Consider the following 15,908-nt stretch of genomic DNA (forward strand, 5'->3'; position numbering starts at 1 on the left):
GGGCTCCGGGTGGGTCAGGAGGACTGTTGGGGTGACGGTGGGTCGGGAGGAGTGGTGGGGTGACGGTGGGTCGGAAGGAATGGTGGGATTAGGAGGAGTGTTAGGGTGACTGTGTGTCAGGAGGAGTGTTGGGGTGACGGGGTGTCAGGAGGAGTGGTGGGGTCAGGGTGGGTCGGGAGGAGTCCTTGGGTCAGGGGTGGTCGGAAGGAGTGTTAGGGTGACAGTGTGTCAGGAGGAGTGTTGGGGTGAAAGTGGGTCTCTGGGTTATGAGGAGTATTATGGTAGATTATAAGGAGTGTTGGGGTGAGGGTAGGTTTTGAGGGGTCTCTGGGTTATGGGGGGTGTTGGGGTGAGGGTAGGTTATGAGGGGTCTCTGGGTCATGGTAGGTTACGAGGAGTGTTTGGGGTGGGTCAGGAGGAGTGTTGGGGTCAGGAGAAGTGATGGGGTCAAGGGGAGTGGTGGGAGGAGTGTTGGGGTGACGGTGGGTCGGGAGGAGTGGTGGGCTCAGGGTTGGTCGGGAGGAGTGGTGGGGTCGGGAGAAGTGTTGGGGTGACGGTGTGTCAGGAGGAGTCTTAGGGTGACCGGGGGTCTGGAGGAATCGTGGGGTCATGGTGCGGTTAATAGGGCCCCGGTATACGCTGTTCTCCCCGCTGACGTGCCGCCGGAGCTCGGGCTCTTCCTGCGACCATCAGCGGAGCCCGGCGTGTACCGCCTGTCACTAGCGTCAAGCCTAGAAATCTTGTTGGTTGCTAAGCTACGCACAATTCACGTGACCTTATCCGCCAGTAAGGGCCCGGTTCCATCTCCGCCTGCTTCCGGCTATTGTGATTTCCGCTTCCGCTCATGCTGTCATTACATCAGCTTAGCCGAGAGTGACCGGTAAGTAGTGCCGTGTCCTGTACAGCTCTTCACATACTTCTGTGTGTATCCTGTAAAGGTCCATGTATGGAAGCGTACTGTAACGTATACGTGCTATACTGCCCCCGTGTAATGGATACATGCTGTACTGCTCCTTGTGTGTGATGCAGCTATCCTGTATAGTCCCTCATGTAATGTCACATCTATCCTATAGAGGTCCTTGTAATGTGCTGTAACAGATGCATTCCGTACAGCTTATCCTATGTAATGTGTGTATCCTATACTGCGCCTCGTTTGTAATGTACTGTACCATACGTATCCTATACCTCCCCTCATTTAGAGTAATGTACCCGTCCTGCCCCTTGTGTAATATACGCATCCTATACAACTCCTCGCCTGCAACCTACACATCCTACACTGCGCCTAGTGTGATGTAATGTATATATCCTATACTGCGCCTAGTGGGATGTAAGGTATATATCCTATACTGCGCCTAGTGGGATGTAAGGTATATATCCTATACTGCGCCTAGTGGGATGTAAGGTATATATCCTATACTGCGCCTAGTGGGATGTAAGGTATGTATCCTATACTGCGCCTAGTGGGATGTAAGGTATGTATCCTATACTGCGCCTAGTGGGATGTAAGGTATGTATCCTATACTGCGCCTAGTGTGATGTAAGGTATGTATCCTATACTGCGCCTAGTGTGATGTAAGGTATATATCCTACACTGCGCCTAGTGTGATGTAAGGTATATATCCTACACTGCGCCTAGTGTGATGTAAGGTATATATCCTACACTGCGCCTAGTGTGATGTAAGGTATATATCCTACACTGCGCCTAGTGTGATGTAAGGTATATATCCTACACTGCGCCTAGTGTGATGTAAGGCAGGGGTCCCCAACTCCAGTCCTCAGGGACCACCAACGGGTCATGTTTTCGGGATATCCTATGGTAAGAACACCTGTGGTAATGTCTGAGGCACTGACAATAATTACATCACCTGTGTAATACTGAGGAAATCCTGAAAACATGACCTGTTGGTGGTCCCTGAGGACTGGAGTTGGGGAACCCTGATGTAAGGTATATATCCTACACTGCGCCTAGTGTGATGTAAGGTATATATCCTACACTGCGCCTAGTGTGATGTAAGGTATATATCCTACACTGCGCCTAGTGTGATGTAAGGTATATATCCTACACTGCGCCTAGTGTGATGTAAGGTATATATCCTACACTGCGCCTAGTGTGATGTAAGGTATATATCCTACACTGCGCCTAGTGTGATGTAAGGTATATATCCTACACTGCGCCTAGTGTGATGTAAGGTATATATCCTACACTGCGCCTAGTGTGATGTAAGGTATATATCCTACACTGCGCCTAGTGTGATGTAAGGTATATATCCTATACTGCGCCTAGTGTGATGTAAGGTATATATCCTACACTGCGCCTAGTGTGATGTAAGGTATATATCCTATACTGCGCCTAGTGTGATGTAAGGTATATATCCTATACTGCGCCTAGTGTGATGTAAGGTATATATCCTATACTGCGCCTAGTGTGATGTAAGGTATATATCCTATACTGCGCCTAGTGTGATGTAAGGTATATATCCTATACTGCGCCTAGTGTGATGTAAGGTATATATCCTATACTGCGCCTAGTGTGATGTAAGGTATATATCCTATACTGCGCCTAGTGTGATGTAAGGTATATATCCTACACTGCGCCTAGTGTGATGTAAGGTATATATCCTACACTGCGCCTAGTGTGATGTAAGGTATATATCCTACACTGCGCCTAGTGTGATGTAAGGCAGGGGTCCCCAACTCCAGTCCTCAGGGACCACCAACGGGTCATGTTTTCGGGATATCCTATGGTAAGAACACCTGTGGTAATGTCTGAGGCACTGACAATAATTACATCACCTGTGTAATACTGAGGAAATCCTGAAAACATGACCTGTTGGTGGTCCCTGAGGACTGGAGTTGGGGAACCCTGATGTAAGGTATATATCCTACACTGCGCCTAGTGTGATGTAAGGTATATATCCTACACTGCGCCTAGTGTGATGTAAGGTATATATCCTACACTGCGCCTAGTGTGATGTAAGGTATATATCCTATACTGCGCCTAGTGTGATGTAAGGTATATATCCTATACTGCGCCTAGTGTGATGTAAGGTATATATCCTATACTGCGCCTAGTGTGATGTAAGGTATATATCCTATACTGCGCCTAGTGTGATGTAAGGTATATATCCTACACTGCGCCTAGTGTGATGTAAGGTATATATCCTACACTGCGCCTAGTGTGATGTAAGGTATATATCCTATACTGCGCCTAGTGTGATGTAAGGTATATATCCTATACTGCGCCTAGTGTGATGTAAGGTATATATCCTATACTGCGCCTAGTGTGATGTAAGGTATATATCCTATACTGCGCCTAGTGTGATGTAAGGTATATATCCTATACTGCGCCTAGTGTGATGTAAGGTATATATCCTATACTGCGCCTAGTGTGATGTAAGGTATATATCCTACACTGCGCCTAGTGTGATGTAAGGTATATATCCTATACTGCGCCTAGTGTGATGTAAGGTATATATCCTATACTGCGCCTAGTGTGATGTAAGGTATATATCCTATACTGCGCCTAGTGTGATGTAAGGTATATATCCTATACTGCGCCTAGTGTGATGTAAGGTATATATCCTATACTGCGCCTAGTGTGATGTAAGGTATATATCCTATACTGCGCCTAGTGTGATGTAAGGTATATATCCTATACTGCGCCTAGTGTGATGTAAGGTATATATCCTATACTGCGCCTAGTGTGATGTAAGGTATATATCCTATACTGCGCCTAGTGTGATGTAAGGTATATATCCTATACTGCGCCTAGTGTGATGTAAGGTATATATCCTACACTGCGCCTAGTGTGATGTAAGGTATATATCCTACACTGCGCCTAGTGTGATGTAAGGTATATATCCTACACTGCGCCTAGTGTGATGTAAGGTATATATCCTACACTGCGCCTAGTGTGATGTAAGGTATATATCCTACACTGCGCCTAGTGTGATGTAAGGTATATATCCTACACTGCGCCTAGTGTGATGTAAGGTATATATCCTACACTGCGCCTAGTGTGATGTAAGGTATATATCCTACACTGCGCCTAGTGTGATGTAAGGTATATATCCTACACTGCGCCTAGTGTGATGTAAGGTATATATCCTACACTGCGCCTAGTGTGATGTAAGGTATATATCCTACACTGCGCCTAGTGTGATGTAAGGTATATATTAGAGATGAGCGAACGTGTCCGTTACGGACACATCCGCACCCGGACACCCGCTTTGCCGAACACTGCAGTGTTCGCGCGTAAGTGTCCGGGTGCCGCCGGGGGGCGGGGAGATGCGCGGCGGCGCGGGCGGCAGTAGCGGGGAACAGGGGGGAGCCCTCTCTCTCTCCCTCTCCCCCCCACTCCCCGCTGCACCCCCCCGCGCTGGCACGGCGGCCCCCGAACTTTTTCGCCCGAACACTGAAGTGTTCGCAAGGTTCGGTGTTCGGGCGAAAAAGGGGCGGGGCCGAACGTGTTCGCTCATCTCTAGTATATATCCTACACTGCGCCTAGTGTGATGTAAGGTATATATCCTACACTGCGCCTAGTGTGATGTAAGGTATATATCCTACACTGCGCCTAGTGTGATGTAAGGTATATATCCTACACTGCGCCTAGTGTGATGTAAGGTATATATCCTACACTGCGCCTAGTGTGATGTAAGGTATATATCCTACACTGCGCCTAGTGTGATGTAAGGTATATATCCTACACTGCGCCTAGTGTGATGTAAGGTATATATCCTACACTGCGCCTAGTGTGATGTAAGGTATATATCCTACACTGCGCCTAGTGTGATGTAAGGTATATATCCTACACTGCGCCTAGTGTGATGTAAGGTATATATCCTACACTGCGCCTAGTGTGATGTAAGGTATATATCCTACACTGCGCCTAGTGTGATGTAAGGTATATATCCTACACTGCGCCTAGTGTGATGTAAGGTATATATCCTACACTGCGCCTAGTGTGATGTAAGGTATATATCCTACACTGCGCCTAGTGTGATGTAAGGTATATATCCTACACTGCGCCTAGTGTGATGTAAGGTATATATCCTACACTGCGCCTAGTGTGATGTAAGGTATATATCCTACACTGCGCCTAGTGTGATGTAAGGTATATATCCTACACTGCGCCTAGTGTGATGTAAGGTATATATCCTACACTGCGCCTAGTGTGATGTAAGGTATATATCCTACACTGCGCCTAGTGTGATGTAAGGTATATATCCTACACTGCGCCTAGTGTGATGTAAGGTATATATCCTACACTGCGCCTAGTGTGATGTAAGGTATATATCCTACACTGCGCCTAGTGTGATGTAAGGTATATATCCTACACTGCGCCTAGTGTGATGTAAGGTATATATCCTACACTGCGCCTAGTGTGATGTAAGGTATATATCCTACACTGCGCCTAGTGTGATGTAAGGTATATATCCTACACTGCGCCTAGTGTGATGTAAGGTATATATCCTACACTGCGCCTAGTGTGATGTAAGGTATATATCCTACACTGCGCCTAGTGTGATGTAAGGTATATATCCTACACTGCGCCTAGTGTGATGTAAGGTATATATCCTACACTGCGCCTAGTGTGATGTAAGGTATATATCCTACACTGCGCCTAGTGTGATGTAAGGTATATATCCTACACTGCGCCTAGTGTGATGTAAGGTATATATCCTACACTGCGCCTAGTGTGATGTAAGGTATATATCCTACACTGCGCCTAGTGTGATGTAAGGTATATATCCTACACTGCGCCTAGTGTGATGTAAGGTATATATCCTACACTGCGCCTAGTGTGATGTAAGGTATATATCCTACACTGCGCCTAGTGTGATGTAAGGTATATATCCTACACTGCGCCTAGTGTGATGTAAGGTATATATCCTACACTGCGCCTAGTGTGATGTAAGGTATATATCCTACACTGCGCCTAGTGTGATGTAAGGTATATATCCTACACTGCGCCTAGTGTGATGTAAGGTATATATCCTACACTGCGCCTAGTGTGATGTAAGGTATATATCCTACACTGCGCCTAGTGTGATGTAAGGTATATATCCTACACTGCGCCTAGTGTGATGTAAGGTATATATCCTACACTGCGCCTAGTGTGATGTAAGGTGTATATATCCTACACTGCGCCTAGTGTGATGTAAGGTGTATATATCCTACACTGCGCCTAGTGTGATGTAAGGTGTATATATCCTACACTGCGCCTAGTGTGATGTAAGGTGTATATATCCTACACTGCGCCTAGTGTGATGTAAGGTGTATATATCCTACACTGCGCCTAGTGTGATGTAAGGTGTATATATCCTACACTGCGCCTAGTGTGATGTAAGGTGTATATATCCTACACTGCGCCTAGTGTGATGTAAGGTGTATATATCCTACACTGCGCCTAGTGTGATGTAAGGTGTATATATCCTACACTGCGCCTAGTGTGATGTAAGGTGTATATATCCTACACTGCGCCTAGTGTGATGTAAGGTGTATATATCCTACACTGCGCCTAGTGTGATGTAAGGTGTATATATCCTACACTGCGCCTAGTGTGATGTAAGGTGTATATATCCTACACTGCGCCTAGTGTGATGTAAGGTGTATATATCCTACACTGCGCCTAGTGTGATGTAAGGTGTATATATCCTACACTGCGCCTAGTGTGATGTAAGGTGTATATATCCTACACTGCGCCTAGTGTGATGTAAGGTGTATATATCCTACACTGCGCCTAGTGTGATGTAAGGTGTATATATCCTACACTGCGCCTAGTGTGATGTAAGGTGTATATATCCTACACTGCGCCTAGTGTGATGTAAGGTGTATATATCCTACACTGCGCCTAGTGTGATGTAAGGTGTATATATCCTACACTGCGCCTAGTGTGATGTAAGGTGTATATATCCTACACTGCGCCTAGTGTGATGTAAGGTGTATATATCCTACACTGCGCCTAGTGTGATGTAAGGTGTATATATCCTACACTGCGCCTAGTGTGATGTAAGGTGTATATATCCTACACTGCGCCTAGTGTGATGTAAGGTGTATATATCCTACACTGCGCCTAGTGTGATGTAAGGTGTATATATCCTACACTGCGCCTAGTGTGATGTAAGGTGTATATATCCTACACTGCGCCTAGTGTGATGTAAGGTGTATATATCCTACACTGCGCCTAGTGTGATGTAAGGTGTATATATCCTACACTGCGCCTAGTGTGATGTAAGGTGTATATATCCTACACTGCGCCTAGTGTGATGTAAGGTGTATATATCCTACACTGCGCCTAGTGTGATGTAAGGTGTATATATCCTACACTGCGCCTAGTGTGATGTAAGGTGTATATATCCTACACTGCGCCTAGTGTGATGTAAGGTGTATATATCCTACACTGCGCCTAGTGTGATGTAAGGTGTATATATCCTACACTGCGCCTAGTGTGATGTAAGGTGTATATATCCTACACTGCGCCTAGTGTGATGTAAGGTGTATATATCCTACACTGCGCCTAGTGTGATGTAAGGTGTATATATCCTACACTGCGCCTAGTGTGATGTAAGGTGTATATATCCTACACTGCGCCTAGTGTGATGTAAGGTGTATATATCCTACACTGCGCCTAGTGTGATGTAAGGTGTATATATCCTACACTGCGCCTAGTGTGATGTAAGGTGTATATATCCTACACTGCGCCTAGTGTGATGTAAGGTGTATATATCCTACACTGCGCCTAGTGTGATGTAAGGTGTATATATCCTACACTGCGCCTAGTGTGATGTAAGGTGTATATATCCTACACTGCGCCTAGTGTGATGTAAGGTGTATATATCCTACACTGCGCCTAGTGTGATGTAAGGTGTATATATCCTACACTGCGCCTAGTGTGATGTAAGGTGTATATATCCTACACTGCGCCTAGTGTGATGTAAGGTGTATATATCCTACACTGCGCCTAGTGTGATGTAAGGTGTATATATCCTACACTGCGCCTAGTGTGATGTAAGGTGTATATATCCTACACTGCGCCTAGTGTGATGTAAGGTGTATATATCCTACACTGCGCCTAGTGTGATGTAAGGTGTATATATCCTACACTGCGCCTAGTGTGATGTAAGGTGTATATATCCTACACTGCGCCTAGTGTGATGTAAGGTGTATATATCCTACACTGCGCCTAGTGTGATGTAAGGTGTATATATCCTACACTGCGCCTAGTGTGATGTAAGGTGTATATATCCTACACTGCGCCTAGTGTGATGTAAGGTGTATATATCCTACACTGCGCCTAGTGTGATGTAAGGTGTATATATCCTACACTGCGCCTAGTGTGATGTAAGGTGTATATATCCTACACTGCGCCTAGTGTGATGTAAGGTGTATATATCCTACACTGCGCCTAGTGTGATGTAAGGTGTATATATCCTACACTGCGCCTAGTGTGATGTAAGGTGTATATATCCTACACTGCGCCTAGTGTGATGTAAGGTGTATATATCCTACACTGCGCCTAGTGTGATGTAAGGTGTATATATCCTACACTGCGCCTAGTGTGATGTAAGGTGTATATATCCTACACTGCGCCTAGTGTGATGTAAGGTGTATATATCCTACACTGCGCCTAGTGTGATGTAAGGTGTATATATCCTACACTGCGCCTAGTGTGATGTAAGGTGTATATATCCTACACTGCGCCTAGTGTGATGTAAGGTGTATATATCCTACACTGCGCCTAGTGTGATGTAAGGTGTATATATCCTACACTGCGCCTAGTGTGATGTAAGGTGTATATATCCTACACTGCGCCTAGTGTGATGTAAGGTGTATATATCCTACACTGCGCCTAGTGTGATGTAAGGTGTATATATCCTACACTGCGCCTAGTGTGATGTAAGGTGTATATATCCTACACTGCGCCTAGTGTGATGTAAGGTGTATATATCCTACACTGCGCCTAGTGTGATGTAAGGTGTATATATCCTACACTGCGCCTAGTGTGATGTAAGGTGTATATATCCTACACTGCGCCTAGTGTGATGTAAGGTGTATATATCCTACACTGCGCCTAGTGTGATGTAAGGTGTATATATCCTACACTGCGCCTAGTGTGATGTAAGGTGTATATATCCTACACTGCGCCTAGTGTGATGTAAGGTGTATATATCCTACACTGCGCCTAGTGTGATGTAAGGTGTATATATCCTACACTGCGCCTAGTGTGATGTAAGGTGTATATATCCTACACTGCGCCTAGTGTGATGTAAGGTGTATATATCCTACACTGCGCCTAGTGTGATGTAAGGTGTATATATCCTACACTGCGCCTAGTGTGATGTAAGGTGTATATATCCTACACTGCGCCTAGTGTGATGTAAGGTGTATATATCCTACACTGCGCCTAGTGTGATGTAAGGTGTATATATCCTACACTGCGCCTAGTGTGATGTAAGGTGTATATATCCTACACTGCGCCTAGTGTGATGTAAGGTGTATATATCCTACACTGCGCCTAGTGTGATGTAAGGTGTATATATCCTACACTGCGCCTAGTGTGATGTAAGGTGTATATATCCTACACTGCGCCTAGTGTGATGTAAGGTGTATATATCCTACACTGCGCCTAGTGTGATGTAAGGTGTATATATCCTACACTGCGCCTAGTGTGATGTAAGGTGTATATATCCTACACTGCGCCTAGTGTGATGTAAGGTGTATATATCCTACACTGCGCCTAGTGTGATGTAAGGTGTATATATCCTACACTGCGCCTAGTGTGATGTAAGGTGTATATATCCTACACTGCGCCTAGTGTGATGTAAGGTGTATATATCCTACACTGCGCCTAGTGTGATGTAAGGTGTATATATCCTACACTGCGCCTAGTGTGATGTAAGGTGTATATATCCTACACTGCGCCTAGTGTGATGTAAGTGTATATATCCTACACTGCGCCTAGTGTGATGTAAGGTGTATATATCCTACACTGCGCCTAGTGTGATGTAAGGTGTATATATCCTACACTGCGCCTAGTGTGATGTAAGGTATATATCCTACACTGCGCCTAGTGTGATGTAAGGTATATATCCTACACTGCGCCTAGTGTGATGTAAGGTATATATCCTACACTGCGCCTAGTGTGATGTAAGGTATATATCCTACACTGCGCCTAGTGTGATGTAAGGTATATATCCTACACTGCGCCTAGTGTGATGTAAGGTATATATCCTACACTGCGCCTAGTGTGATGTAAGGTATATATCCTACACTGCGCCTAGTGTGATGTAAGGTATATATCCTACACTGCGCCTAGTGTGATGTAAGGTATATATCCTACACTGCGCCTAGTGTGATGTAAGGTATATATCCTACACTGCGCCTAGTGTGATGTAAGGTATATATCCTACACTGCGCCTAGTGTGATGTAAGGTATATATCCTACACTGCGCCTAGTGTGATGTAAGGTATATATCCTACACTGCGCCTAGTGTGATGTAAGGTATATATCCTACACTGCGCCTAGTGTGATGTAAGGTATATATCCTACACTGCGCCTAGTGTGATGTAAGGTATATATCCTACACTGCGCCTAGTGTGATGTAAGGTATATATCCTACACTGCGCCTAGTGTGATGTAAGGTATATATCCTACACTGCGCCTAGTGTGATGTAAGGTATATATCCTACACTGCGCCTAGTGTGATGTAAGGTATATATCCTACACTGCGCCTAGTGTGATGTAAGGTATATATCCTACACTGCGCCTAGTGTGATGTAAGGTATATATCCTACACTGCGCCTAGTGTGATGTAAGGTATATATCCTACACTGCGCCTAGTGTGATGTAAGGTATATATCCTACACTGCGCCTAGTGTGATGTAAGGTATATATCCTACACTGCGCCTAGTGTGATGTAAGGTATATATCCTACACTGCGCCTAGTGTGATGTAAGGTATATATCCTACACTGCGCCTAGTGTGATGTAAGGTATATATCCTACACTGCGCCTAGTGTGATGTAAGGTATATATCCTACACTGCGCCTAGTGTGATGTAAGGTATATATCCTACACTGCGCCTAGTGTGATGTAAGGTATATATCCTACACTGCGCCTAGTGTGATGTAAGGTATATATCCTACACTGCGCCTAGTGTGATGTAAGGTATATATCCTACACTGCGCCTAGTGTGATGTAAGGTATATATCCTACACTGCGCCTAGTGTGATGTAAGGTATATATCCTACACTGCGCCTAGTGTGATGTAAGGTATATATCCTACACTGCGCCTAGTGTGATGTAAGGTATATATCCTACACTGCGCCTAGTGTGATGTAAGGTATATATCCTACACTGCGCCTAGTGTGATGTAAGGTATATATCCTACACTGCGCCTAGTGTGATGTAAGGTATATATCCTACACTGCGCCTAGTGTGATGTAAGGTATATATCCTACACTGCGCCTAGTGTGATGTAAGGTATATATCCTACACTGCGCCTAGTGTGATGTAAGGTATATATCCTACACTGCGCCTAGTGTGATGTAAGGTATATATCCTACACTGCGCCTAGTGTGATGTAAGGTATATATCCTACACTGCGCCTAGTGTGATGTAAGGTATATATCCTACACTGCGCCTAGTGTGATGTAAGGTATATATCCTACACTGCGCCTAGTGTGATGTAAGGTATATATCCTACACTGCGCCTAGTGTGATGTAAGGTATATATCCTACACTGCGCCTAGTGTGATGTAAGGTATATATCCTACACTGCGCCTAGTGTGATGTAAGGTATATATCCTACACTGCGCCTAGTGTGATGTAAGGTATATATCCTACACTGCGCCTAGTGTGATGTAAGGTATATATCCTACACTGCGCCTAGTGTGATGTAAGGTATATATCCTACACTGCGCCTAGTGTGATGTAAGGTATATATCCTACACTGCGCCTAGTGTGATGTAAGGTATATATCCTACACTGCGCCTAGTGTGATGTAAGGTATATATCCTACACTGCGCCTAGTGTGATGTAAGGTATATATCCTACACTGCGCCTAGTGTGATGTAAGGTATATATCCTACACTGCGCCTAGTGTGATGTAAGGTATATATCCTACACTGCGCCTAGTGTGATGTAAGGTATATATCCTACACTGCGCCTAGTGTGATGTAAGGTATATATCCTACACTGCGCCTAGTGTGATGTAAGGTATATATCCTACACTGCGCCTAGTGTGATGTAAGGTATATATCCTACACTGCGCCTAGTGTGATGTAAGGTATATATCCTACACTGCGCCTAGTGTGATGTAAGGTATATATCCTACACTGCGCCTAGTGTGATGTAAGGTATATATCCTACACTGCGCCTAGTGTGATGTAAGGTATATATCCTACACTGCGCCTAGTGTGATGTAAGGTATATATCCTACACTGCGCCTAGTGTGATGTAAGGTATATATCCTACACTGCGCCTAGTGTGATGTAAGGTATATATCCTACACTGCGCCTAGTGTGATGTAAGGTATATATCCTACACTGCGCCTAGTGTGATGTAAGGTATATATCCTACACTGCGCCTAGTGTGATGTAAGGTATATATCCTACACTGCGCCTAGTGTGATGTAAGGTATATATCCTACACTGCGCCTAGTGTGATGTAAGGTATATATCCTACACTGCGCCTAGTGTGATGTAAGGTATATATCCTACACTGCGCCTAGTGTGATGTAAGGTATATATCCTACACTGCGCCTAGTGTGATGTAAGGTATATATCCTACACTGCGCCTAGTGTGATGTAAGGTATATATCCTACACTGCGCCTAGTGTGATGTAAGGTATATATCCTACACTGCGCCTAGTGTGATGTAAGGTATATATCCTACACTGCGCCTAGTGTGATGTAAGGTATATATCCTACACTGCGCCTAGTGTGATGTAAGGTATATATCCTACACTGCGCCTAGTGTGATGTAAGGTATATATCCTACACTGCGCCTAGTGTGATGTAAGGTATATATCCTACACTGCGCCTAGTGTGATGTAAGGTATATATCCTACACTGCGCCTAGTGTGATGTAAGGTATATATCCTACACTGCGCCTAGTGTGATGTAAGGTATATATCCTACACTGCGCCTAGTGTGATGTAAGGTATATATCCTACACTGCGCCTAGTGTGATGTAAGGTATATATCCTACACTGCGCCTAGTGTGATGTAAGGTATATATCCTACACTGCGCCTAGTGTGATGTAAGGTATATATCCTACACTGCGCCTAGTGTGATGTAAGGTATATATCCTACACTGCGCCTAGTGTGATGTAAGGTATATATCCTACACTGCGCCTAGTGTGATGTAAGGTATATATCCTACACTGCGCCTAGTGTGATGTAAGGTATATATCCTACACTGCGCCTAGTGTGATGTAAGGTATATATCCTACACTGCGCCTAGTGTGATGTAAGGTATATATCCTACACTGCGCCTAGTGTGATGTAAGGTATATATCCTACACTGCGCCTAGTGTGATGTAAGGTATATATCCTACACTGCGCCTAGTGTGATGTAAGGTATATATCCTACACTGCGCCTAGTGTGATGTAAGGTATATATCCTACACTGCGCCTAGTGTGATGTAAGGTATATATCCTACACTGCGCCTAGTGTGATGTAAGGTATATATCCTACACTGCGCCTAGTGTGATGTAAGGTATATATCCTACACTGCGCCTAGTGTGATGTAAGGTATATATCCTACACTGCGCCTAGTGTGATGTAAGGTATATATCCTACACTGCGCCTAGTGTGATGTAAGGTATATATCCTACACTGCGCCTAGTGTGATGTAAGGTATATATCCTACACTGCGCCTAGTGTGATGTAAGGTATATATCCTACACTGCGCCTAGTGTGATGTAAGGTATATATCCTACACTGCGCCTAGTGTGATGTAAGGTATATATCCTACACTGCGCCTAGTGTGATGTAAGGTATATATCCTACACTGCGCCTAGTGTGATGTAAGGTATATATCCTACACTGCGCCTAGTGTGATGTAAGGTATATATCCTACACTGCGCCTAGTGTGATGTAAGGTATATATCCTACACTGCGCCTAGTGTGATGTAAGGTATATATCCTACACTGCGCCTAGTGTGATGTAAGGTATATATCCTACACTGCGCCTAGTGTGATGTAAGGTATATATCCTACACTGCGCCTAGTGTGATGTAAGGTATATATCCTACACTGCGCCTAGTGTGATGTAAGGTATATATCCTACACTGCGCCTAGTGTGATGTAAGGTATATATCCTACACTGCGCCTAGTGTGATGTAAGGTATATATCCTACACTGCGCCTAGTGTGATGTAAGGTATATATCCTACACTGCGCCTAGTGTGATGTAAGGTATATATCCTACACTGCGCCTAGTGTGATGTAAGGTATATATCCTACACTGCGCCTAGTGTGATGTAAGGTATATATCCTACACTGCGCCTAGTGTGATGTAAGGTATATATCCTACACTGCGCCTAGTGTGATGTAAGGTATATATCCTACACTGCGCCTAGTGTGATGTAAGGTATATATCCTACACTGCGCCTAGTGTGATGTAAGGTATATATCCTACACTGCGCCTAGTGTGATGTAAGGTATATATCCTACACTGCGCCTAGTGTGATGTAAGGTATATATCCTACACTGCGCCTAGTGTGATGTAAGGTATATATCCTACACTGCGCCTAGTGTGATGTAAGGTATATATCCTACACTGCGCCTAGTGTGATGTAAGGTATATATCCTACACTGCGCCTAGTGTGATGTAAGGTATATATCCTACACTGCGCCTAGTGTGATGTAAGGTATATATCCTACACTGCGCCTAGTGTGATGTAAGGTATATATCCTACACTGCGCCTAGTGTGATGTAAGGTATATATCCTACACTGCGCCTAGTGTGATGTAAGGTATATATCCTACACTGCGCCTAGTGTGATGTAAGGTATATATCCTACACTGCGCCTAGTGTGATGTAAGGTATATATCCTACACTGCGCCTAGTGTGATGTAAGGTATATATCCTACACTGCGCCTAGTGTGATGTAAGGTATATATCCTACACTGCGCCTAGTGTGATGTAAGGTATATATCCTACACTGCGCCTAGTGTGATGTAAGGTATATATCCTACACTGCGCCTAGTGTGATGTAAGGTATATATCCTACACTGCGCCTAGTGTGATGTAAGGTATATATCCTACACTGCGCCTAGTGTGATGTAAGGTATATATCCTACACTGCGCCTAGTGTGATGTAAGGTATATATCCTACACTGCGCCTAGTGTGATGTAAGGTATATATCCTACACTGCGCCTAGTGTGATGTAAGGTATATATCCTACACTGCGCCTAGTGTGATGTAAGGTATATATCCTACACTGCGCCTAGTGTGATGTAAGGTATATATCCTACACTGCGCCTAGTGTGATGTAAGGTATATATCCTACACTGCGCCTAGTGTGATGTAAGGTATATATCCTACACTGCGCCTAGTGTGATGTAAGGTATATATCCTACACTGCGCCTAGTGTGATGTAAGGTATATATCCTACACTGCGCCTAGTGTGATGTAAGGTATATATCCTACACTGCGCCTAGTGTGATGTAAGGTATATATCCTACACTGCGCCTAGTGTGATGTAAGGTATATATCCTACACTGCGCCTAGTGTGATGTAAGGTATATATCCTACACTGCGCCTAGTGTGATGTAAGGTATATATCCTACACTGCGCCTAGTGTGATGTAAGGTATATATCCTACACTGCGCCTAGTGTGATGTAAGGTATATATCCTACACTGCGCCTAGTGTGATGTAAGGTATATATCCTACA

The 15,908-nt window shown here is 44.4% G+C and overlaps 1 protein-coding gene across 1 annotated transcript in view; it reads left to right on the forward strand.

The window, feature by feature from the left end:
* The first annotated feature begins 732 nt into the window (after positions 1 to 732).
* IARS1 (isoleucyl-tRNA synthetase 1) overlaps positions 733 to 15,908 on the forward strand; it is a 53,567-nt gene continuing 38,391 nt past the window's right edge. The window contains exon 1 of the mRNA XM_066596821.1: positions 733 to 880. The gene's annotated coding sequence lies outside the window, so the exon portion shown is untranslated. The remainder of the gene's footprint in view (positions 881 to 15,908) is intronic.

The sequence above is a fragment of the Eleutherodactylus coqui genome, chromosome 3 (genome assembly GCF_035609145.1).
Source record: "Eleutherodactylus coqui strain aEleCoq1 chromosome 3, aEleCoq1.hap1, whole genome shotgun sequence".
Lineage (NCBI taxonomy): Eukaryota > Metazoa > Chordata > Amphibia > Anura > Eleutherodactylidae > Eleutherodactylus > Eleutherodactylus coqui.